The 26,723-nt window shown below is 39.5% G+C and overlaps 1 protein-coding gene across 8 annotated transcripts in view; it reads left to right on the top strand.

The window, feature by feature from the left end:
* The window catches only part of SMAD9 (SMAD family member 9), an 81,835-nt gene that overhangs the window by 25,136 nt on the left and 29,976 nt on the right, over nt 1–26,723 (top strand). Inside the window, exon 3 of one of the 8 annotated variants that reach the window (XM_047723212.1) lies at nt 16,908–17,018. The exons of 4 other annotated variants lie outside the window; for them this stretch is intronic. The gene's annotated coding sequence lies outside the window, so the exon portion shown is untranslated. Of the gene's footprint in view, nt 1–8,918; nt 8,938–16,907; nt 17,019–25,072; nt 25,459–25,565; nt 25,577–26,723 lie in introns of those variants that run through there. 3 more of the 8 variants (XM_047723217.1, XM_047723215.1, XM_047723216.1) reach the window with 3 other exon arrangements.

Below are 26,723 nucleotides of genomic sequence, written 5' to 3'. Positions count from 1 at the left end.
GTGGCTCAGTGGGTTGAAGCCTCTACCTTCGGCTGAGGTCATGGTCCCAGTGTCCTGGGATCGAGCCCCACATCGGGCTCTCTGCTCAGCAGGGAACCTGCCTCCTCCTCTCTCTCTCTGCCTGCCTCTCTGCCTACTTGTGATCTCTATCTGTCAAATAAATAAATAAAATCTTTGAATCTCCCTGATGGCTAGTGATGATGAACATTTTTTCATGTGTCTGATAGCAATGAAGACATTTGTATGTCTTCATTGGAGAAGTGTCTGTTCATATCTTCTGCCCATTTTTTGATATGATTATCTGTTTTGTATGTGTTGAGTTTGAGGAGTTCTTTATAGATCCTGGATATCAACCTTTTGTCTGTACTGTCATTTGCAAATATCTTCTCCCATTCCGGGGGTTGCCTCTTTGTTTTGTTGACTGTTTCCTTTGCTGTGCAGAAGCTTTTGATCTTGATGAAGTCCCAAAAGTTCATTTTCACTTTTGTTTCCTTTGCCTTTGGAGACATATCTTGAAAGAAGTTGCTGTGGCTGATATCGAAGAGGTTACTGCCTATGTTCTCTTCTAGGATTCTGATGTATTCCTGTCTCACGTTGAGGCCTTTTATCCATTTCGAGTTTATCTTTGTGTACGGTGTAAGGGAATGGTTGAGTTTCATTCTTCTACATATAGCTGTCCAGTTTTCCCAGCACCATTTATTGAAGAGACTGTCTTTTTTCCACTGTATATTTTTTCCTGTTTTGTCGAAGATTATTTGACCATAGAGTTGAGGGTCCATATCTGGGCTCTCTACTCTGTTCCATTGGTCTATGTATCTGTTTTTATGCCAATACCATGCTGTCTTGGTGATCACAGCTTTGTAGTAAAGCTTGAAATCCGGTAATGTGATGCCGCCAGTTTTATTTTTGTTTTTCAACATTTCCTTAGCAATTCGGGGTCTCTTCTGATTCCATACAAATTTTTGGATTATTTGCTCCAGCTCTTTGAAAAATACCAGTGGAATTTTGATCGGAATGGCATTAAAAGTATAGATTGCTATAGGCAGTATAGACATTTTAACAATGTTTATTCTTGGGGCGCCTGGGTGGCTCAGTGGGTTAAAGCCTCTGCCTTCGGCTCGGGTCGTGATCCCAGGGTCCTGGGATCGAGCCCCGCATCGGGCTCTCTGCTCCGCAGGGAGCCTGCTTCCTCCCCTCTCTTTCTCTGCCTGCCTCTCTGCCTACTTGTGATCTCTCTCTCTGTCAAATGAATAAAATCTTTAAAAAAAATACAAAAAACACAAAACAATGTTTATTCTTCCGATCCAAGAGCATGGAATGGTCTTCCATCTTTTTGTGTCTTCTTATACACTAACTTCTTATACACTAACAATGAAAATACAGAAAGGGAAATTAGAGAATCGATTCCATTTACTATAGCACCAAGAACCATAAGATACCTGGGAATAAACCTAACCAAAGAGGTAAAGGATCGGTACTCGAGGAACTACAGAACGCTTATGAAAGAAATTGAAGAAGACACAAGTGTCCTCCTTAATGCCCATCCCTTATCTAGCCCGTCCCCTACACACCACCCCTCCAGCAAATCCTCAGTTTGTTCTCCTTAATTAAGAGTCAAATTTATTTTATTTTATTTTTTAAAGAGTTTATTTCTTTATTTGACAGAGATCACAAGTAGGCAGAGAGGAAGCTGGGGGGGGAAGCAGGCTCCCCGCTGAGCAGAGAGACCAATGTGGGGCTCCATCCCAGGACCCTGAGATAATGACCTGAGCTGAAGGCAAAGGCTTAACCCATTGAGCCACCCAGGCGCCCCTCAAATTTATTTTAGAATTTCTTCTCAGGATATCCCACATTCCTTAAGTTGATACCAGTTTTAAAACAGACAGACATGAATATATTTCAGATTTATTGCACTGTTAGTGGACTTACTTAAATGACAGGTTGGGCTTAAACTGAAAAGGGCTTTGTCATAAGATAAAATACTATGCAGCAATTAAAAAGAATGAAGTAGATTTATATAATACTAACATACAAAATACTCTCAAGCAAATTGTAGAATGATTAATTTTTTAAAAGATTTTATTTATTTATTTGACAGAGATCACAAGTAGGCAGAGAGGCAGGCAAAGAGAGAGAAGGGGAAGCAGGCTCCCTGCTGAGCAGAGAGCCTGATGCGGGACTCAATCCCAGGACCCTGGGATCATGACCTGAGCTGAAGGCAGAGGCTTTAACCCACTGAGCCACCCAGGAGCCCCCCATTAAATATTTAAAAAAATTCAAACTCATACTTCTTTGTAAGTACCTATCTATGGATGAATATGCAGAACAAAATACCTAAAAATAAGTTCAGGGGCACCTGGGTGGCTCAGTCGTTAAGTGTCTATCTTTGGCTCAGTTCATGATTCCAGAGCCCTGGAATCGAGCTTTGCATTGGGCTCCCTGGTCAGCGGGAAGCCTGCTTCTCCCTCTCCCACTCTCCCTGCTTGCGTTCCTTCTCTCACTGTGTCTCTCTCTGTCAAACAAATAATGAAATCTTCAGGGCACCTGGGTGGCTCAGTGGGTTAAGCCTCTGCCTTTGGCTCAGGTCATGATCTCAGGGTCCTGGGATCCAGCCCCGCATTGGCCTCTCTGCTCAGCAGGGAGCCTGCTTCCTCCTCTCTCTCTGCCTGCCTCTCTGCCTACTTGTGATATCTGTCAAATAAATAAAGAAAATCTTAAAAAAAAAAAAAAGCTATAAATAAATAAATAAATAAATTCATTTAAAAAAAAGAAAAAGAAGTTCAAATTTGTAACAGTAGTCATATCAAGAAGCACGTGAAGATTTGGGAATTTTTGATTGATAATCAGATGAAATTTAACTAAAAGAACATTTGTGTATGTTTTAAGTTTTGTAAGAATAGTAGCTTGATATGAAACTTAAGTAGTTAGAACTGTAAAGTGACTTGACTGATTTACATGTGACTAAAGGCAAAATGCATCTAGGCTTTGTTTTTGTTTTTGTTTTAGCATTTACTCTGAAACTACAGAAAGCCAGCTTTCTGTATAGGAGTGCTCTAAATCTGTTTTGTGTTTTTCTAAATTACAGCACAAGAAAGTATTGCAAATGAAGTAAAAATGCAACTTAGAATTAAAATTAAAAGTCGAATATTACTCTACCAAAAACCTTTAAAAAACAAAATATTTAATAACAAAATGCTTACAATATATCATTCATTGAAATAGGCAGACTGTGAGACATATCTATAAACAAATGCTCTTTTAAAATATGTTTTGTTTATAAAAAAAGATTTAAAAATTTACAAAAATGTTAACAATGATTATTATCTCTGTGTGAATGAACAGTGGTTGTTTGAGGTTTTTTTTTTTTTCATTTTCAGCTTTTTTTTTTCATGAACATGAATTGTTTTTTAAATCAAGGAGAGAAAAACTCCCTTTCTATCCCAATGAAAAAAGGAAGGAAGGGAGAAAGAAAAGAAGGAAAGGCTAGACAGGACAGGGAAAGTAAGAGAAGATAGGAAATTCTTAACATTTACAAACATGCTACACAGAGTTCTGGTACATTTTTATTTATTTATTTATTTATTTTTAAAGATTTTATTTATTTATTTGACAGAGAGAGATCACAAGTAGACAGAGAGGCAGGCAGAGAGAGAGAGAGAGAGAGAGAGAGGGAAGCAGGCTCCCCGCTGAGCAGAGAGCCCGATGTGGGACTCGATCCCATGACCCTGAGATCATGACCTGAGCTGAAGGCAGCGGCTTAACCCACTGAGCCACCCAGGCGCCCCTAGTACATTTTTAAATGAGAATGTTAGTAGTGGGGTGCCTGGGTGGCTCAGTCGTTAAGTGTCTGCCTTTGAGTCAGGTCATGATTTCGGGGTCCTGAGATCGAGCCCCACCCACATCAGGCTGTGTGCTCAGCGAGAAGCCTGCTTCTCCCTCTCCTCCCTGCTTTTGTTCCCTCTTTCACTGTCTGTCTCTCTGTCAAATAAAGGAATAAAATCTTAAAAAAAAAAAAAAAAAGACAGTGTTGGTAGAGGTGTGTATTAGAAACCTGGTGATTTGTAGAAAGTTTGGGAGAGATGGAGGGAAGTGAGAGATGGAGAGGAAGAGATGGTTTTGAAAGATGTTTAGAAAGTAAACAGTCCACAGGACTGGTAAGAGAGTGGGTAGGATTGGAATGAGAGACTGAGGGAGAGGTCAGTTTTCTTTTTTATATTTGTCAATTTAAAACCAAGTCATTTCAAATCTATTTTGTAACTGTTACTCTTTGGTGTAGGTAGAACTGTGATTCTTCTTTCTGTGACAAAAACTCATGTCTAAGCCCTTTGGCTTTTGCCAAGGTGGTTCAAAATAACACTAAATCACAGAGTTTCAAGCTGCCCAGGAAAATGCTGTTTCTTTCCAGTGGGTTAATATCTGAGTACAGAAACCATGATCTAGAGCCTTCTGTTATCTTCAGCCTAAACAACTGCCCTGGGTAACTTAAAAAAAATCAATCAGTCAATCAATCAATCACTAAATTTTCTATGCCCAGATTTTGAAACTTAATGTGCAGCCGTTAGCAGACCAAGTTCCCTCCCTCTGATTATTTAAATCCACGGTAAACACATCTTTGTCTGAAATTCCATTTCATTTTCATTTAACACTAATCTAAATCTGAATTTTTAAAGATTTTAAAGCAGAATTATGATTTATGTTAAACCAGGGGTGATTTTTGACACAGAGGGTGATTTTTGCCCCCCAAGGGACACCTGACAGTATCTGGAGAACTTTTTAGTTGTCGCAGCTTGCAGAGGGCGGTACTACAGACATATAGCGAACAGAGACCAGGGATACTGCCAGACAGGACAGCCCCAAATCATTAAAATCAAGGGGAGAAAATGCAGTAGTGCTGAGAATGAGAAACCTGTGTTAGACCCTCAGGGGAACTTAGTAAGGGATAGAGCCAGATAATTACAGTGTTGTTTATAGTAGAGGGATAGTTGGTCTATCTGGATGTAGAGCATTGGGACTCATTGGAAAAAGGATGACCTGGGAAACTGAGGAAGACATGGATTTGAGGGCTTAAGGTTAATGGAGCGATAGAGGGATCAGCTGATTAATCTGACCTAAGGCCAACTAGTGCTGGCTGGAACTGCCTGCAGGAGATGGGGTGGGTGGCAGCTAGGCCATTTGTAGTCCCTCACCACCAGATCAGGCAGAGAAAGCTGACAGCCATCATTGCCACGAATGTGAAAGAGAGAGTGATGTAAATGAACTGATCATACATCACAGCCAAGGAGTGTTCTTGGGGTGGTACGTATATCAGCAAGGGCTTAGATTACTGCCATCTTTTAATTTCTGACGCTTAATCAACTGAGCCACCCAGGCATCCCTCAATGCCTCTTTTAACGGGTTGGTTCAGGATTTCTAGGGAGACTTCGCAGGGAGGTGAAAGGGATAACAGCCTCAGAGGAGGTGACGTTCTCTGCCAGGACCGGAATCAGCGTGAGGCCACGCGGGGTGAGGGGCATATGGAAAGTACAGACTAGCATCAAGAGCAATGGTAGGGATCACATTCACAAAGGCAATCAGGAAGATTCTATGGGTGGGAGCGAACTTTGAAGAGGGGAGATGGAGGTCAGGAAGTACAAAAGGCGAGAATGAAGACAGAGGGCCAGGAAGGGCTAGTAATCCATAACAAATAATTAATTCTTAGATGCTCACTCAGTGTTCCATGGGTGGCTTGTAAGTTTATGACTTGTGTTTAGTGGATGCTTAAGAGAGGCTTGTTCTTAACCTTTTTGTTCCTTGTTCTGAGGCTCTTCTGATTGTAGATTAGGGTCTTTTCTTTTTCATAATCTTTGATTGGACTTTGGTTCTTAAATTTGATCTGCTGAGAAATATTGTTAATTAACAAGAGGGACCATGTTATACATGTCCTCTGATATTTTGTTCTAAATTTATTAAATATTTTATTATGTAGCAGTTGATACTTTCTTTTTTAAGGTTTTTTTTTTTTTTTAAATTTGAGAGAGAGAATAAGAGAGAGAGAGAGCATGAGAAGCGGGAGGGTCAGAGGGGAAGCAGGATCCTCGTTGAGCAGGGAGCCCACTGTGGGACTTGATCAAGGATCCAAGGATCCTTGATCCTTGATCCAGGATCATGACCTGAGCTGAAGGCAGTTGCTTAACCAACTAAGCCACCCGGGCGCCCTAGCTGATACTTTCAAAAGAATATGTGATACATGTATAAAAAATTATGAACATTTTAATAATATATGATAGTATAATAAGATTCAACATTAATAATGCTATATCTTCCTGTTGTGCTGCTCTTTTGCCTCAAGTATTAATAGCTTGAATTTTGTGTTTTCACTTCTCTGATAGTTTAACTATAATTTCTTCACATATATATATGTATCTCTATGATATTTTTTATTTTTAAACTTTAGAAAGATGATTCCATGTTCTGTGGAGTCTTCTAGGCTTTGCTTTCTTTTTAAATTTAACATAATGTGTCTAAGATTAATCCTTGTGCATATAGTTAATATATTTTTATTATTATATAATACTCCACTGTGAGATTTTATACATCCATACTTTAGTTGATGGACGTTTGGGTTGTTTCTGCATTTTTGCTACTTTGAATGATACTGCTATGAATATTATATTTTGTCCAGTAGTGTCATTAGGATAGTGACTTTCAAATGGTTTTGTTTTAACTATAACCCAACACATCAATATCTTTCTCTCTATGTATCTATCACTTTAAAGCTTTAAGATATATTTTCTCCAGTCGCTCTGATAAAATTCAGCCTATTTTTAAAAAAGCTAATACAGATCCAGTAAACTCAATAAATGAGTTAATTTCAGTAATCATTTCTCTCTGAGGATTGAAAACCAGTCTAGGATATATATACTGGGCTGTGAAATTTGCTAGATCCTATGATATTAAAAATACAACTTTAGGGGCACCTGGGTGGCTCAGTGGGTTAAAGCCTCTGCCTTCGGCTCAGGTCATGAACTCAGGGTCCTGGGATCGAGCCCTGCATCAGGCTCTCTGCTCAGCAGGGAGCCTGCTTCCCTCTCTCTCTCTCTCTGCCTGTCGCTCTGCCTACTTGTGATCTCTGTCTGTCAAATAAATAAATAAAATCTTAAAAAAAATCAGCTTTAAAAAATGATGGCAAATTGTTATCAAAATGCATACTTCACCTATTCCAAATTGTGGTTAATCACATTCTTATCAACCCTTGATATTTCAGACAAAATTAGGTTTTCAGCAAGAAGTCTATTAACTTAGTAAACAAATGAGGATATATTATTTTTATGTACGTTCTAATTTTAAAACTAAAAATTTCTTGCTGAATAAAGTGCCAAGACTTCTAGAAGACTAGAGAATACTGAGTCATCCTACAATTTGTTGAGCGTTTGCCTAAGGATGTCTTCACATTTTCTTAGCTTAAAAATATATCTTCCCTTTGCTGCTTAAATATGCAACTATTGATCTATCTCAGTTGTGGCCTTGTGCTTGATTATTTTAAAGTTAAGCATTACTGAGAAATTATCTGGGAAGTAAATGTTAAACATACTGAGAAAATAGCTATGTTGTCCTTGAGTAGTATGACACATTTTAATCCTAAAAAGACTAAAATTTTTATGGATGGTTGATGATGTCAAATTTAAAGCTCAAAGGATTGGTTAAATGTACATAAAATAGGCTGTTCCACGAAAAATTTTGGTTCACTTTTGTCAAAATGGAGCATTATAGTCCCAGCCTTAAATCTAAGACTGCATTAGTAAGAACTTCATTTAGCTTGCTTGTAGGCCTTGCCGTCATTTTAAGGTAGAAAGTATCTTTCCTGGTATTTTCTTTGCACTTGCTAAGATAGTGCTTCCCCTTCTGGTGCATCCCCTCCTGGCTTTTGCTGTGTTTCATGATTCCTTAGCATGTAAAAATCTACTTTTTAGTCTGGAGGCAGTAACTAAATCTACATAGGGAGAAATTTTGCTCTGCACAATGACTAACTTCATTATTCATGGCTATCCTCTTGGTTTATGGGTGCTCGACTGTAATGTTCTAAGGCACTTGTCTTAGGCTCTAACTTCCCTACAGCTTAATCTTTCAAGTTAGTTGTACAATCAAGCTTAGTCACCCAACAGTGCCATTTTGTATATATTTCAACAAAATTGTCATCATCGTTGACAAAAATTTTTGCAGCATCATCTTACACTCTGTCATTCTTTGGGGTGTGTGTTTTTCTGGCTTGAGAATATACAGAGCTTATTACAGTAGATGAGCTTACTTTTCTCCAGCGCAGATTCAGTTTTTTGTTTTGTTTTTAGTTTCTGGAATCCTTTCTCAACAGTGAGAATCCATACTGTACATCTAAAGGCCTGCACAGAGGGAAAGTAGCAGTTAACACATGTGATGTGGAGTGGAAGGAGTAGATGAATTTCTTTGCAGAAATACTAGGAGTCTAGTTGGTGTCATGTTCAGTTATACCATGTCTGCCTTTGCAGAGCGTTCTGCCTGGAGAAAATGCAACTAGTTGGAGTTGCTCAAATTCATACCCCAGAGTCCATCCAGCGCTGGTCTAGGAAATAGGGAAACGGTCCTTCGGGTATCAGTTTCACTTGTGGGTCTCACTAGACCTGTACAGTGAAGAAAACATGCTGGGCTGGCGTTTTAGACCCTCTATGATGAAATCACTCTGTTGCCACCTATGTTTAAAATAAGGATAAAATAAAACAGTGCCTTCCCATAAACCATTTAGTAAAGCCTAAAATAGCCCCACAAGTATCCTTTATTATGTTTTTAGGACTCTAAATATTTTGAAGCAGTTTAATGGCATTGTATCCTGACTTAAATTTTTTTAATTCCTTAGGTAATGAAGATTTCTAATCTGAGAAGCCACTGTGTGGTTTTAGTACACACACAACACAGCCCCAATGCATGGTAGAGACTAATTCTAAAAACTTTGAGAATTACTTCAGGATGGCTTCCCAGAGGATATTTTTAAGAGTTTTTTAGAAGTAATTCCTACTTTTTGTAGTGTGCCTAAGCACAAGGGAGGGTAGTAAAATGTTTTTGGTAAGTCATTCATTCTTCTCTAGATTGTTATTTCTCAGAGGACCTAAATGGGAAAGAGGAAAAGTGAAAGGTCATTTGTTGTGTTTAAAAATAATTATAGGTTGAAGTTATGAAAGTTAGTAAGAAAATTTTTTCTAGTATGCCTCGTATACGTTACTTGTGTGTTGATATACGAGAGGCTCTGAATGAAAAATAGGGAAAATTTAAAAAACATGAAAAATAGTGGGAAAAAACCACGATGTGTTTCTGTCCTCTGTGTAATGGAGTTGTGATATACTATTCCTCCTGTGCCTCATGATCACGTTCCCCCATATTTGGGCTGAACTGCATTTTCTGAGAAAAACAGGGAGGAAGATGGTTGAGGAGGGGGAGGGAAGTAGAAAGAGGGGGAAAGAGAGTAAATGAGAATGAATGTTTGTATTTGTTGAAGGGAAACTCATTTTTGTTGTTCCCAAACACTCCTCAGGGTTAAAAAATAACATCCAAGCTGTCCTGAGATGACTTTACAACAATGAAAAGGTGGAAATATACCTCATTTCCTACAAAACCAATTTTAAATCACCTTTTTTTTTTTTTAAAGTAAGGAGTACCCGTTTTCCAGACGAGATAAGCTAGTCTACATGGATATTATCTGGTATTTAGAATAGTATAGCTTATCTGTTTTCGGAAGGACATGTTGGGAACATTTTTTTAAAAAGTGGGTTATTGACTACATCAGTAAAATAATACTGTATTGCTTACAAAAAAGCTTGGAACAGTTACAAAACTCAAAGTTTTAAGGTTTGGTGTTTGATGGGCAAAGAATTTCACTGATTTATTCCACACTTTGCTAACAAGAGTATTCTCCAGTGCCCAATAAAAACACTTAGATAAGGTGGGCAGAACATGTTTTTAAAATTAGAAATATATATATATATATATATATATTTTTTTTTAAAGATTTTATTTATTTATTTGACAGAGAGAGATCACAAGCAGGCAGAGAGGCAGGCAGAGAGAAAGGAGGAAGCAGGCTCCCTGCGGAGCAGAGAGCCGGATGCGGGGCTCGATCCCAGGACCCCGAGATCATGACCTGAGCCGAAGGCAGCGGCTTAACCCACTGAGCCACCCAGGCGCCCCTAAAATTAGAAATATATTTTAGAAGGAGGACGGTAAAATGAGTTCTCTTAATTCTGCTCTAAAGAGTCCAGATTTTTCTGACTAAAAAATTAAATCTGTTTAGAAGTAAACTTTGTGAGGTTTAGCAGTTAACTCTAGGAACTGCAGCCTAAAGAACTTGGTAAATATGTGTGAAATAGGACCTTTTTTCCTGAAAAAGCTGTATACGGATCAGATTTTTCTAAATTGACTAATACTTTTACATTTATTATGATTCATTTTGTCAGATCAATAGTCTTTCTCAGATTTATATTTGTGGTAAACCCAGATTTTCATGGGTCAGGATTGCTTGGAGTAAGATACCTCTAAGGTGCCTTGTATTGCTTAAGATCTGATTTATTCTTCTGAGGTTGCTAAGGGACAGAAAGTTGTTTGTTTTTTTTTTTTTTTTTAAGAGCAGCAGTTGTTCGCCAGTATATAAACAATTCAATAAAAATAGATTTCTTTTTTTTTTTAAAGATTTTATTTATTTATTTGACAGAGAGAGATCACAAGTAGACAGAGAGGCAGGCAGAGAGAGAGAGAGAGAAAGAGAGAGAGAGAGAGGGAAGCAGGCTCCCTGCCGAGCAGAGAGCCCGATGCGGGACTCGATCCCAGGACCCCGAGATCATGACCTGAGCCGAAGGCAGCGGCTCAACCCACTGAGCCACCCAGGCGCCCTAAAAATAGATTTCTAAAGATCTTCAATTCATAATTGATAAATCATTCATGCTGAAATACTTGGCCTTGATTCTTATTCTCCTTGAGGCTGTGGAATGTTTTATAAACACATTAAGAGTTACAAATATAGAGAGAAGAAAGAGTTGCACTGTCAGTAATGCGATGATACACATTTGTGCCTAGTGAATTTTTTTTTTTTAAAGATTTTATTTATTTATTTGACAGAGAGAGATCACAAGTAGACAGAGAGGCAGGCAGAGAGAGAGGGAGAGAGGGAAGCAGGCTCCCTGCCGAGCAGAGAGCCCGATGCGGGACTCGATCCCAGGACCCTGAGATCATGACCTGAGCCGAAGGCAGCGGCTTAACCCACTGAGCCACCCAGGCGCCCGTGCCTAGTGAATTTTTAATCAAAGTACTCTAATGCCAATGATAAAGCATGTTAGAATTGGGTATAAATTAAGAATAGGCTCTAAGTAACACATAGTCTATGTTGCGGTCTGTTTGGGTACTACTGTGAGTTAAAGGTTTACTTTGTTTTTTTAATCCTGGCTCTGCTGAGTTCTGTCTCTGAGGTTCAAGTTTTAGGACAAGCGAGAGTTCTTGATGAATGGATCATTTCTCTTTGTGATAAATAGTTGCTACCTGCTCTTTAACTGGGAATGCAAGACTTATTTTCGAGTGAAGGAAACATGGAACCACGTCTTGGAGTGATAGCACACCACTTTCTGAACAGATAGGGGAAATCCAGTCTTTCTGGAGTTTTAACAGGAGCAGAACCAAAATATGTGAGTCCCTCAGAGAGACTCCCGATACGCTTCAAAATGTGTTGAGGAAGGGGGCTGCCTGGATGGCTCAGTCGGTTAAGCCACTGCCTTCGGCTCAGGTCATATACCAGGGTCCTGGAATCCAGTCCCACATCCTGCTCCTTGCTCAGCGAGGAGCCTGCTTCTCTGCCTCTGCCTGCCCCTCTGCCTGCTTGCTTGTGCGCTCTCTCTCTGACAGATAAATAAATAAATACGATCTTTTTAAAAAAAAAAGTCTTTAAAAAATGTGTTGAGGAAGGGTGGGAAAAATCAATCTTTACTAACAAAAAGTTTATACAATAAGAAATTCAAGTATGAAAAATTAGTGCTACAATAACAGTGGGCAGAATACTTTCTGCTTTTCTGTAGTTGACTTCTGTTTTTTGTTGGGATCTTTCCGACTCTGGAGGTATTTTGCAGTTGACACAAAATACAAAAAAGTACAGAAGTCACATGTCTTTCACTCTTCTTCCAGCCACCAGTAGTTCTTTCCCCAAAGCAACTGCTGTCCGTTTCACGAGTAATGAAAGCATTCATCTCCAGCCCCTTCTGCTGAGCTATTAAAGTGTTCAAAAGACAACTGAGTTAATCACATCTTTCGGTAAGGCACACAAATACTGTGTATCACCATTTCAGAATTTCTTCTGTCTTCCTGACTGCCAAGGGCTGATGAGTAGCACGCACATCATACACACAAAAAATCTGTGGGTGTTCCTTTTTTCCCACCTGAGGGCACTGCCTACTTTAGCAGGAACATGACCAACTTATATTTTGAGAGTTCATTGTAGTGACATTTTTGCGACCCTTATAGATAAAATGTCCAAGCATGTGCTTGGCTGTCCGGCATCTTTATCCAGTTCTTGTCACCTCCTTGTATCAAAAGGGGAGAGAGCCCAGTGGTTAAAGGAACCAGGTTTCAGTCTGAGCAATGAACAATGTTCATTTTCTAAGAGTAGGTCTCTTTTTTTTCCTAAAGTGCTTTGGAGTTGGACCCTAGAAAGGCTTTGTTGTCAGTCATGCTGGCTGAATGGCCTCTATAGGAGTCTGCCTTTTGTTTTCTGTCCCGTAAATCAGAACACACTCCTGCCTTCCCACTCTCTCTGTACTTCCCACCTTTTCCTTGCTCCTCCAGTCTCTCACCCCGCCCCTCCTAGTCTTAACTCAGACTTCATCACAGGGCATTAGTCAGACGGAATACTCCCATTCTTCCTGTGACCAGATGGACAGACCTGCGCTGTCCTCTCTCTCCTCTTCCATCCATGGTCCCACGTCCTCTCTCTCTTCTGCAACATGGGAAGTCTCCTTTTTACTGATTAATTCTTCTTAATCTGTAAGATGCTCTTTAGAATCCCCATCTTAAAACAAAACAAAGCCACACTGTTGTGATTCCAGCCTTCCTCCTCAGCCACCACTCCGTTAGAGCTTCCGCAGCCTCTCACCTGAACTTTATGGCATCTTCTAGTTGGTTTCCCTGCTTCCCCTCCCATCCCATTTGTTCTTCACATGAGCCACCATTGTGATCATTTAAGAATAAGTTCAATCGGGGCGCCTGGATGGCTCAGTGTGTTAGGCCTCTGCCTTCGGCTCAGGTCATGATCTCAGAGTCCTGGAATCGAGCCCTGCCTTGGGCTCTCTGCTGAGCAGGGAGCCTGCTTTCTCTCTCTGCCTACCTGTGAGCTCCCTGTCAAATAAATAAATAAATAAATAAATCTTAAAACAAAAAAAGAATATATTAGATCACTAAACTGATTTGTTTTTGCAATCCATTCAAGGCTCCCCTTTGCAGTTAAAATAAAACCTGTTTTCCATACATTGTCTTCAAGGTCCAGCACAACTACCTTGAACCCTCAGGTCCTGCCTCACCTCTAGCTGTGCACCTCCTTGCCCACTCCTCCCTGGCTACTCAGGCTTCCCTGCAGTTTCCCAAGGGCACCAAGTTCTACCCACACCCCTGCCATCCTTTCAGGGCTTTTGCCTGGAAGTCTCACTCCACAGCTTCTAGAGAGGCTGACACTTCCTCTCCCTCTCAGTTTAATTCTTACTTCCTCGGTGAAGTCTTCCCAGTGGGTCCAAGAAGGGCTCTCACCCCTGCTTTGCTTTATCCCGACACTAACACTATATTTCTTTCCATATAGTACTTTATGGCTTGTTAATATTTGCTTGTTTAATATTCCAACAAGACTCTAAGCTCTGTGAGGGCAAGGACCATGTCTGTTGTTTACCACTAGGCAGTGCCTGGCACAAAGTAAGCATTGGTGGCAGGTAAATTTTTTTTTTTTTTTTTTTTGGAAATATACAAATGAGTAAATGCCGGCCAGCAAAGCAAGCTTGGATGTGGTTTATTCTTTAGATATAGAGCTGGTCCTTTTACAACAGAAAGCCAATCCTTCGCTTGAACTGCATGTCCCTTTAGAGTCACATTATTTTGGAGCTTGAACAGTCTTTTCTCCTATCTTCCTATCATACATGCCCCTTCTGTCACCATCCTCCAGTTTAGTACAGAGTTTAGACTCAGCTTTGGGTCTGGCTCCTCTCTTGCCCTCAGTCTAAGCACAGCGGGGGAGTCACCCACTGTTGCTTTCCTCCTGTCTCCTTTGGGCACTACTACTTACTAGTTCTGTAATCTTGGAGAAGTTACTTAATTTCAATGTGCCTCAGTTTTCTGAACTATAAAGTAGGGTTATAATAACCACACATAGCTGCTGCAGTGGTCCAGTGAGGAAATGCATGTGAAAACTTACCATGATAATACGATTCAGGGCTCAATCCCAGGACCCTGGGATCATGACCTGAGCCAAAGGCAGACGCTTAACCGACTGAGCCATCCAGGTGCCCCGAACATCTTTTTATGTGCTTCTTGGGCATGTATTATCTTCTTTGGAGAAATGTTTGTTCAAGTCCTTTATTTTTTTAATCGTGTTGTTTGGATTTTTGTTGTTGAGTTTTGAAAACTCTTTTTTCTGGATATTAATTCTTTATTAGACATAGGATTTCCAAATATTTTCTCCCATTTTGTGGGTTGCCTTTTTATTCTGATGCACAAATTTTTAGAATTTTCATGAAGTGCTGTGTATTTTTTTCTTTTATTGCCTGTGCCTTTGGTATCATGTTGAAGAAATTGTTGCCATATCCAGTGTTATGAATTTTTTGCCCTGTCTTTTCTTCTAAAAGTTGTTTATAGTTTTAAGTCTTATATTTAAATAGTTGATCCAATTTTGTTGATTTTTGTGTATGGTCTGAGATAAAGATCCAATTTAATTCTTTTGCATGTGGATATTCAGTTTTCCCAGCACCATTTGTTTCTAAGATTGTCCTTTCCCATTGAATGGTCTTGGCACACTTGTCAAAAATTACTTGACCATATATGCAATGATTTATTCCTGGAGACTCTGTTCCATCCCATTGATTAGTGTGTGTGTCTTTACGCCAGTACCACTCAGTTTGACTTCTGTAGCTCTGTAGTAAGTTTTGAAATTTAGAAGTGTGAGGCCTCCAGTTTTGTTCTTCTTTTTCAAGATTATTCTATTAAAGGAACTATTCAGAATCCCTTCAGATTCCATATGAATTCTAGGATGAGTTTTTCTATTTCTACAAAAACTTCTTTGGGATTTTGGTCAGGATTGCAATGAATCAGTAGATCACTTTACAAAGTATTGACATCTTGACAATATTAAGCCTCTAATCCATGAAGATGGGATGTGTCTCCATTTATTTATGTATTCTATCATTTCTCTCAACAATGTTTTATAGTTTTCATTTGTACAAGTTTTTACCTCTTTAGTTAATTCCTATGTATTTTATTTTTTTTTCTTGAATTTCAAAACTGATCATGTCTTATTAAAAAAACAAAACAGAACATTGAATATGATATGATAGCATTTTACAAATACAAGGATCCTCCCTGCATGTTCAAAAGTAACATATTCTGTTTAGCCCATACTAATACACAGGCTTCAAATTCTTCTGAATCCCACATGTAAATATCTCTCTCCAGTCAGGCTATGTGTGAAATCAAAGATTCCTTGGGGTCTATACAATAATGATATTTAGATCAGGGTTGAGAACACAAGAAATTCCTAAGAAAACACATTCTCTCTCTCTCTCTCTCTCTTTTTTTTTTTTTAAGATTTTTATTTATTTACTTGAGAGAGAGTGAGTGAGAGAGAGAGAGCATGAAAGGGGAGAAGGTCAGAGGGAGAAGCAGACTCCCCGCCGGGCAGGGAGCCCAACTCGGGACTCAATCCCAGGACTCCAGGATCATGACCCGAGCCGAAGGCAGTCACCCAACCAACTAGGCCACCCAGGTGCCCCGAAAACACATTCTCTTATGAGGAATCCATATCTTCATCTGTGACATTGTTGTTGGGAGATCTTCAGAGGCTTATAGTCCTGCATTCTGCAGTGGTTATTCATGTGTTCACTGAGCCAGGTCCTGGAGGGCCTGTTGGAGGGTGTTATACTCAGCCATGATCCCCTCATGCCTGTTGCCACATGAGGGACCAGTGGGCTGTGAGCATCAGGGCCACTGATGATGCTCTCCAGCCTCTCCTCCAGCGAATGCTGAAACCTGGCCTCACTGAATATCATGGGGTCCAGGATTATCTTACTGTCAAACTTATTCATAGCCTCATTCAGCTCACCAATGCCCCTGTGACCTTTGGCTTCATCAGTGGGCCAGGTGGCTTGAGCAGCATTGGAGCAGTGGCCTCCTGGACCTTTATAAACCCATAATCTTGATTGGCTCTTTGGCAGCAACATCTTTGTGGTGGAGAAGCACTTGGGAGGCCATGTACAGCATGGCGGTGTTCTACTGGGGCTACTGTCTCCTCCCAGCAGTGAGGGTCCTTCTGTTCCTTTGTCTTCTTGCTGTTACATAATTAAGTTTCTCCTTCTCTTTGCCCAACTTTTTTTTCTTTAAAGATTTTATTTATTTATTTGACAGGGATCACAAGTAGGCAGAGAGGCAGGCAGGCAGAGAGAGAGAGGAGAAAGCAGGCTCCCTGCCGAGCAGAGAGCCCAATGTGTGGCTTGATCCCAGGACCCTGGGATCATGACCTGAGCGGAAGGCAGAGGCTTTAACCCACTGAGCCACCCAGGTGCCCCTGCCCAGCTCTTTAAAGGGGTTCACAGGGCTTATTTGTAGCATGTTTGACAGCTTCCAGGGCCTCCTCCCCTGCTGCACAGCATCTGGCTAATGGACGAATACTTTCCTAGTGATTTTGAAGAGGAAAGTCTTCATCCTACTCTTGGAAATTCTGCAGACAACCAAGCACTTGGGAAGAATGGAAGCAACACAGCAGACAAGATATGAGCAGCAGGTTTCTGGTGAGGCCTCTCTAAATATTTTATTCTTTTTGTACTACTGTAAATGGGAATTTTTGGTAAGTTCCTTTCTGATTGTTCATTGTGAGTGTTTAGAAATTTTGTGTGTTGACTTTCTATCCTTCTACTTGCTGAACTTAGTTATTCTAACAGGTTCATTTGTTTGTTGGTATGTTTATGTGAAATCGTTAGAGTTTTCTAAATAAAAGGTCAAATCATCTGTGAGTATGGATAATTTTACTTTTTCCTTCCCAATTTGGATGCCTTTTATTTCTCTTTCTGCCTGGCTGCTCTGGCTAGAACTTTCGGTATTATGTTGAATAGAAGAGACAAAAGTGGACATCCTTGCCTTGTTCCTAATCTCAGAGGGAGGCTTTCAGTCTTTCACTGTTGAGTATAACGTTTGCTATGGGTTTTTCATATATAGTTTTTATTCTGTTGAAGTAGTTTTTTTCTATTCCTAGTTAATTCAGTGTTTGTTTTTTTTTAATCATGAAAAGGTATTGAATGTTGTCATATGCTTTTTCTGCCTCACTTAAGATGATCATGTTTCCCCCCCTTCATTCTGTTAAAGTGGTATATTAGTTGAATCATTTGTATTGCAGGAATAAATCCCACTTGGTCATGATGTATAATCCTTTTAATACACTGAATTTAGTTAGTATTTTGTTGAGGATTTCTGTATCAATGCTCACAAAGAATATAGTTTTCTTGTAGTGTATTTGTTTATCTCTGGTCTCAGGATAATGCTGGCCTTATAGAATGAATTAGGAAATCCCTTTTCATCAATTTTTTTTGGAAAAGTTTGAGAGGGATTGGTATTCTTTAAAGGTTTGGTAGAATTCTTCAGTGAAACCAACAGGTCCTGGGCTCTTCTTTGTTGAGAGATTTCTGAGTATTAATTCAATCTCCTTACCAGTTATAAATCTGTTCATATTTTTTTATTTCTTTTTTAGTAGCTTTTGTGTTCCTAAGAATTTATCCATTTCATCTAGATTATCCAATTTGTTTACATACAGTTTTTCATAGTATTCTTTTATACTCTTTTTTAAATTTTTGTAGAATCAGTTGTAAGGTCTGCACCTTTATTTCTGATTTTAGTAGTTTGAGTCTTCTCTTTTCTTTTAGTCCATCTAGCTAAGGGCTTACCAATTTTATTGCTCTTTGCTGAGAACCAGCTCTTAGTTTTATTGATTTTTTTTTTCCTTGTTGATTTCCTGGTCTCTGTTTTATTCATCTCTGATCTAATCTTTATTATTTCCTTCCTTTCATTACCTTTGTTTTTCATTTTCTAGTTCTTTAAATCATAAAGTTAGATTGTTGATTTGAGATCTTTCTTATTTTTTAATGTGTTTTTAGCTATAAATTTCCCTCTTAACACTGTGTTTGTTGCATCTCATAAGTTTTGGTGTTTTGCATTTTCTTTTTCATTTATTTATAAATATTTTCTAATTTCCTTAAGATTTCTTCTCTGATCCATTGCTTGTTTGAGTGTATTGTTTGAGTTCCACAAATTTGTGAATTTTCCAATTTTATTTTCGTTGTTGATTTCTAACTTCATCCTGTTGGGGTCAGAGAAGATACTCTGCCCAAAACCTATTTTTTTATATCTATTGAGACTTAATTTGTGGCCTAACATATGGTCTACCCTGGAAAATGTCCCATGTGCACTTGAGAAGAGCGGTTGTGGTGTTGATGTTGAATAGGCTGTTCTGTTAATGTTTGTTAGATCCAGTTGACTTATTGTGTTAAGTTCTGTGTTTCCTTACTTACCTCTGTGTGGTTGTTCTATCCATTATTGAGAGTAGGGTATTGATATCTCCAACTCTTGTTGTAGCACTGTCTTGTTCTCCCTTCAATTCTATCAGTTTTTACTTCATAAATTTTGCTGGTCTGCCATTATTTGAATGAATGTTTATAGTTGTTCTATCTTTCTGACACACTCAGCCTTTTTTTAATTATATAAAGTTTTTATCTCTTGTAAACTTTTTTTTTTTAGATTTTTTTTTTTTTTTTTTAATTTGACAGATAGAGATCACAGGTAGGCATCGAGGCAGGCAGAGAGAGAGAGGAGGAAGCGGGCTCCCTGCCGAGCAGAGAGCCCGATGTGGAGCTTGATCCCAGGACCCTGGGATCATGACCTGAGCTGAAGGCAGAGGCTTTAACCCACTGAGCCACCCAGGCGCCCCTCTTGTAAACTTTTTTGATTAAAGTCTATTTAGTCTGATATTAGTACAGCTAGCCCTACTCTCTTTTGATTGATGTTTGCATAAAATATCTTTTTTCAACATTTCATTTTCAATACATTTGTATCCAACGTGAGTCTCCTTGGATCATATTTTTTTTTATTCTCTACTCTTCTGCCAATCTCTGTCTTTTGGTTGGAAAGTTTAACCCATTTACAGTTAAAATTATCAGTGATAATGAGAGACTTCCTTCTGCCATTTGCTGTTTGTTTTATATATGCTTGATAGCTTTTTTAGTTCCTTATTTCTTGCATTGCTCTCTTCTTTTGTGTTACGTTGGTTTTTTTTTTTTGTTAAGTGAAATATTTAAATTCCTTTCTCATTTCCTTTTATGTGTACTCTTTAGCTATTTTCTTTTTCTTTTTTTTTTTAAGAAGAGAGAGATTACAAGTCGGCAGAGAGGCAGACAGAGAGAGTGGGGGAAGAAGCTCCCCACTGAGCAGAGAGCCCAATGCGGGGCTTGATCCCAGGACCCTGAGATCATGACCTGACCCGAAGGCAGAGGCTTCACCTACTGAGCCATCCAGGCACCCCTTTAGCTATTTTCTTTTTGGTTACCACTGGAATTGCTTTAAACATCTTGAAGTCATAATACTCTAATTTGAGTTCATGCCAGGTTAACTTTAATAACATATAAAATTCGGGTTTTTCAGTCCTCCAGGCCTATCCCTTTCAGTTGTTCACAAAATTGCATCTTTACACCTTGTACGCCTCAAAACATAAACTAATATTTTAGTGCATCAGTCTCTTAAATTACACAGAAAGCAACATGTAGAGTTGCAAAACAAAGTTACAGTAGTGCTAGCTTTTTTAGACTAATATTTTTAAAAAAATATATTAGTCTCTTAAATCATGTAGACAATAAACTAGTGAAGTTATAAACCTTTGTTACAGTAATACTAGCTTTTACTATTTCCCTTGCATTCATCTTTATTTAGATATTTATTTCTTCATATGACTCAAGTTAGTGTCTCGTGTCCTTCATTTCACCTTGCAGGACTCCCTTGATCATTTCTTTTTCTTCCAGGACAGGTCTAGTGGTAATGAACTCCCTTAGCTTTTGTTTATTGGGACTTTCTTAATTTCTCCTTCACCCTTGAAGGACAGTTTTTCCTGATACAGGATTCTTAGTTTATAGTTTTTTCCTTTGAGCACTTTGATATTACTGGCCTATTTTGCATCCCTCTAGAGAATTTTTCATTTCTGTTATTGTAGTTTTCAGTTCCAGAATTTCTTATTGGTTTCTTTTAGGTTTTCTATTTTTATTGATACTTTCATTTATTCATACTTTTTTTTTTTTTTTTTTTTAGTTTCTCTACATCTTCCTTTAGTTTTTTGAGCATCTTTTAGATAGTTGGGTTGACATCTTCGTCTAGTAGATCTGCCATCGGGTCTTTCTTGGGAACAGTTTGATTTGAATGGGCCTTACTTCCTATTTCTCTGTATGCCTGTGATTTGTTGTTGTCAAAGCCTGAACATCTGAATCTGATAATGTGGTAGATCTGGAAATCAGATTCTCTGCCTTTGCCAGGTTTGTGGGTTTTTGTTATTGCTTTTGGTTTTGTTTTGTTTTTTAATATTGTAAGCAGTTTCTGTGCCAAGGATCAGTCTGAGGTATAAATTCAGGGTCTTCTCTGAGCCTGCTTCTTTCCCTAAATATGCATAGTCACTTTCTACTTTCTACTTTTCCCCATATATGCAGTGGCTTTTGAATATCCTAGCCTTTAATGTCTGTCTGGCTCCTAAAAGAAGAAAAAGAAAACAGATGGGGGTGGGGGAAGGGTGTTGGCCCTATTTAAAAGCCCTGGAAGTAACTGTGGCCAGAGAAGGAGAGTCTTGCAGCAGTGGGGGAAAGTACACATCTAGAGGCTTCCCTCGCATTTGCAACTCTGTGATCAAAAACAGCAGTCAGCGGCCAGACCACAGATACCTGATGTTTGGAGGACAGGATCCATTTTGCTTTCCCTGGCTCCTGCAGAGTGAGTACAAGGTGCTGCAGGAACATATGCATAGTTGCCTGCCGAGGAGTCGGGGGTTGGTCACTGCTACTGAGCTAAGAACTGCAGTTGACCCATATTTAGCCACATTCGCCATCCAGATCTTCCCCTAGAAGCTGTAATCCTTCAACTGGTTCTAGAGTTCCAGAATAGTTAAGTTATCCTGCTAGGATAATAATCATCATCTAGATGGGGAGACAGATTTCTGGTGCTTCATACTCCTCCATCTTTCCAAAACTCTCTGACTCTAGTCTTTAAGGCTCTCCTCCGTCTTAGTTGGGACAGTCAACAATTGTCTTTAGTCTCTTCAGCTTGTTCCCTTCTCTCTCTTACCTTCTTCTTTCTTCTAATTCAGTGTTTTGTGTTTTTTGTTTTTTTAACCTTTCAGAGGTCATAGGTTCTTTTCAGAATTTGCAGAAAAATACCCATGAACTGTCTCCCTAGAAAAACATGTATGTACAGTCACTCAAAATGAGCAGACAATTCAGATGTCCAACAGATGACCTGAAGTCCTATCATGGCCCTTTTGAATAGAGCCTCTATTATAAAGATGCATCTCTGTGATCTTCTTGGTACTGTGGTCAGAAGATATTCTGTCCTGCAACAAGATGTTAACTAGCAGACTGTGAATAGGAATTGCCCTCTCACAGATTTGTAGGAAAATTCTGAATACAGCTAGAAAAGCCTCTTTTCCAGAATATGAAATCATGATACATTTTCCATTTTTGCACAATTGATATGTTTATTCGATGACACTAAATTGGTGCATGTATGGGGTAGTTATTTATAGTTTACAGTGCAAACTTGTAATTGTCACCCACTTGAAAAACATAGGATGACAGACTAATTAAGTGGGGACAAAGTCAAATTAATGAAAAATGCATCCAGTGCAGTTGTGTCTGTGTATGTGTGTGAAACCTGGTATCTCTTCAGGTGTATAGAGAAATAACACATTATGTATATATAATAATAGGGACAATAACAGCCAATTATTTTCTAGGTAGACTTTTTTTGGATCTGTTTTTATACTTCAAAAGCACTTGTTTTATACTTCAAAATCACCATATTAATTACAAGTATACAAAAAGTGTTATAAAAGTAGTCAAGGAGGGGCGCCTGGGTGGCTCAGTTGGTTAAGCAACTGCCTTCAGCTCAGGTCATGATCCTGGAGTCCTCGGATCGAGTCCCACATCGGGTTCCCAGCTCCATGGGGAGTCTGCTTCTCCCTCTGACTTCCCCTCTCATGCTCTCTCTCTGTCTCTCAAATAAATAAATTAAAAAAAAAAAAAAAAAAGTAGTCAAGGAAACAGACTTTTCCTTTAAGAGATTAAATGTTCCTTTGGCAAGTGTGTTCAAGTTCTGAATTTGGTTCATAAAACTGTTTTATAGAAGGGATACCATGGATTAGAGGGTCAAATTGATAAGATTAAAATATTAAAAAAAAACAAAGCAAATAATGAAACAGTAACATTTTGTCATGGTGAGTATTTCTGGAGTGGGCCCTTGCAGAACAGACCAATGCCTCCCGATCCCCTGGGCTGACAATGGCATCCGGCCTGGTAGATGATGTGGACTTTTCTTGGCCACACTGACCAAGAAGCTGTGCCCATGAAGGATTGTTCAGAGGTTCTTTGTGTATAGTGCTTAGGCATGCTCCAGGGCAGATAGCCAACATGTTCATCTAAAATGGTAAATTTTTTAAATTTTGTTTTCTTCAGAATTAAAATCACCAATTGAATCTCCTAAGGAGGCCAGTAAGTAAAAATAATCTCAGTAACTGCTAACAGGAGTTTGATTTAGACTGACAGATTACAAATGAATGGTTCATATCTCCCAAAGTGTTTTCCAGCCTGGCAAATTGGACTTTAGTATAGAATTATGTACAGTTAAATCATGGTGTATGCATGTGGTCAGTGCTGCTTTTCTTTTAAGTGGTCCTGTTTAAAAACTTGGAAATGAGGAGTTTTTTTGTTCCCTCAGTGGGGTCTATCATAAAACTCATATGCCCAAAAAAGAAAGTCCTGTTTCGTGCTGTGCATGAAGTGGACCACGAGTGAACCGGAGGAGGGATGGGCATAGTGCTTTTGTCCTTCTGTCCACAGAAGGCCAGCTCTAATGGCCAACAGATGACATTTGTGGAGATCTGGGGTGATGAAGGCCTTGAGGAAGACACTGCAATTGATGTCAAACACTGTAATGCCAAGCATACATTTTCATTCTTATTCCTTAGTGATAATAAAAACAATGCTAGAAAGAAACAAAAATCTAGAAAGACGAATGAAAATCATGTGGTGTTGGTAGATGACATTTGCTATGAAAAGGGTCGGTTTGACAACTGTGGAGGAGGGAATGTTGTTTTGCTCCACTCTATGCAATATAGCTTCACGAGTAAAGGTTTCGGTTTCAGACTGGACTATTCTGGGTGTCGGGTGGGGGGAGTAGCAATGTAGCATCAATAGCAGCTAAATGAGTTTCACAGTCCCATGTGGCAGGTATAGCCAACAGCCATGGAGTCATGGAACTATAGCTCAGACAGACCCTCACAGGGAGGGTGAGCACCCCACCCTTTGATCTGTAGATGAGAAAATGAGGGGGCTCAGAGAAACCACATAGTTGGTTTGTGGCAAGGGATAGAGAGTTTTCTTAGGAAAGTGAGAATTTAACCACAAAAAGAATTGATAGAAAATTATCCTAATCTGCCAAGTTAGTTATTTTTTTAAAGATTTTATTTATTTATTTATTTATTTGACAGATAGAGATCACAAGTAGGCAGAGAGGCAGACAGAGAGAGAGAGAGAGGAGGAAGCAGGCTCCCCGCTGAGCAGAGAGCCTGATTTTGGGCTCGATCCCAAGACCCTGGGATCATGACCAGAACTGAAGGCAGAGTCTTTAACCCACTGAGCCACCCAGGCGCCCCTAAGATTTTGTTTATTTATTTGACAGACAGAGATCACAAGTAGGCAGAGAGTCAGGCAGAGAGAGAGGGGGAAGCAGGCTCCCCACTGAGCAGAGAGCCTGATGTGGGGCTTGATCGCAGGACCCTGAGATCATGACCTGAGCCAAAGGCAGAGGCTTCATCCACTGAGCCACCCAGGCGCCCTTTAAGTTAGTTTATTTTTTAACTGTGACCTAAATCCTTCGAAGTACAACTCAGTTATCATCTCCAAAATCCTTCTAGAACCCCAGCCTTGGGCCAAGGACTCTTCCTCGTGTAGCCACCTCTGGCATCTCGCTTCCATAGCTCTCATTAGATGTTGCAGAAATTATCTGGTCAGGTTTTTGTTTATAAATCCTTCACATACATTCATCTTTAGAGTCTGTTTTGTTTCATTCTTCTTTGTACTTTTTATAGGAATAGAGGAACTACATGCAATATTAACAACTCCACTCCTATTTGTGGAACCGCTTTTTAATAACCTCCCTGGGAGTGTTGTCTTTTACTTATAGGGTGAGCCTGGGCACTGGTGTTTTCAGGAGGTCACAATAAGTTTGAGCAGATAGTCTATGGGCATTTAAATTATCTGACAGTAGAAAGCTGTTCTGAGCCAGGTTGACACTCCTAAACAAGCTTGCATGTGGCGGAGGGGATGGGTGGCTACACTGTTGATGTCGGGGTAATGGCCAGCTGGAAATAAACAAGGGGCCCTTTGTTCTACTGGTGGCAAAAACTTTATGTGAGTGAGAATGGAAAAGCCTTAATGAGCCTGAAGTGGCAACCTGGACAAATAGGAACTGAAGCCTTAGTGTTAGTGAGAATCCAAGTCTGATTCCCTTTTTGAGTTTACTTTTTCTATTAAAAATATATATCAAACATAGGAGCAAGTATAGAGAGTATTGTTTGAATGTCTGCATGCCTACCCATTGCTTTACTAAATCTTAACTTTCTGATATTTTCTATCCTCTTTCTTCCCTACCCAGAGGCTTTTATTACACATTTGGTGTGAAATACTCGGAGATTCTGAATTTGACTCATTGGGGTCTCCCTCCATGCCAGGGCCTCTGTGTAATGAGACAGGCGCTGGGCTTATAGCAATAAAAGCATAGTTTTGGAGTCACTATGAGGCTATCATAAAGATTCAGAATGTGGCAGTGAGATTCAGACCACAGAGCCAGGGTTCCGCAGACTTACGTTCTTGACCAGTCTCGGTGTTGCCCCCAACGGATGAGGAGAGATGGTGGCCCAGAAAGTCACTCACCAAGGTGAGCCTCGAACGAACATGGTTTCAGGATCTCTGGTTTAAGGGTAGTGCTTTTCAGTCATTCTGGATTGTAACCCACAGTAGCAAACCGCTTTGCGTTGTGCATTGCAAATTGCTCAGTGACCCTCAGCATAAGAGCGTGTACACTCATACACACTCACACAGAGCACACGCCTGTGAGTGAGGGTGTTAATGAAATAATACCCTTTCTTTGTAAGCTGCACTACAGTCTAGTCTATTTTGTTGTACAAAAGCTATTTTGTTTGACTAAATTGATTTCATGTGTCATTAATAGGTAGGAACCCGTGGTTTAAAACAACAGCAGCAAAGCCCAGTTTAGAGAACCATTATTTGTCTCATGGAGCAAACATTTTTTTGAAGGATTATTTGGTTTAACTCTGCTGAATATTTTGTAAAAAGCTTTTATGTATCCCTGACTTAAACTTCAAGCTTTATTTCACAATGTACTCATGGAAGTCCCATGTAAAATTAAGCAGAATTCAAAGCTCTTTGGGGGTTCAGGTCATTCTGCACTGTGTTACTTCTCTTTCAAGCTCCCAATCCTCTTCAACCATTGCTTTAAGGCAGCCTGTCTTGATTAAATAAACAGACCTTGAACACGGTGACTTAACTATTTTTTATAAATTCATGATCGTTAAGCCACAAAATCAACCTTTCCAAATAAAACTGAGCATAAGTCAAACTGCCAAGTGAGAAAACCCAGCTATCAAGCCCTCAAGTCTCCTTTGCCTCAGAGTTTACCTCTCTATTCAATGCTAAAGTCTATATGAAGAACAAAGTGATGCGGGTGCTGCTTTATATTTATTAAACTCATCAATTTGCTTGTAACCAGACTGACATCCTCCTCCCTTGGGGGGGCCTGACAACTCTCACGACAGCAGGGGTTTATGTAGCACCTTTGCTGGGAGAAGTTTATATAATTGTACCTGGATAGGTACAACTTTCCCTCCGGGGAAGTGGAAGAGAAAATGATACTTACTGCATATCAAATAAGCAGTCATTGGAGATTTTGAGCTAGATTGATTCTAACATACTGAAATGAGTTTGCGTGCTCCAAAATGTTACCAACAGACACTTTAAACTTTAATAAGGTACTGGTTTCCAAAATCTGGAAGAAGGAGAGGGTTTTGTTTGAGCCAACTATTTCACAGAAGAGGAAGTGTGGTTCTACCTCAGGAAATTTAAATGGGACTGTTGAATAATGAGGAAAGAATGTCTCCTTTGGATGACAGGGTGAAGAAGTAT

This window comes from Lutra lutra, chromosome 3, assembly GCF_902655055.1.
Source record: "Lutra lutra chromosome 3, mLutLut1.2, whole genome shotgun sequence".
NCBI lineage: Eukaryota > Metazoa > Chordata > Mammalia > Carnivora > Mustelidae > Lutra > Lutra lutra.
Note: the sequence above shows the minus strand (reverse complement) of the source record. Positions and strands in the feature narration are given on the sequence as shown.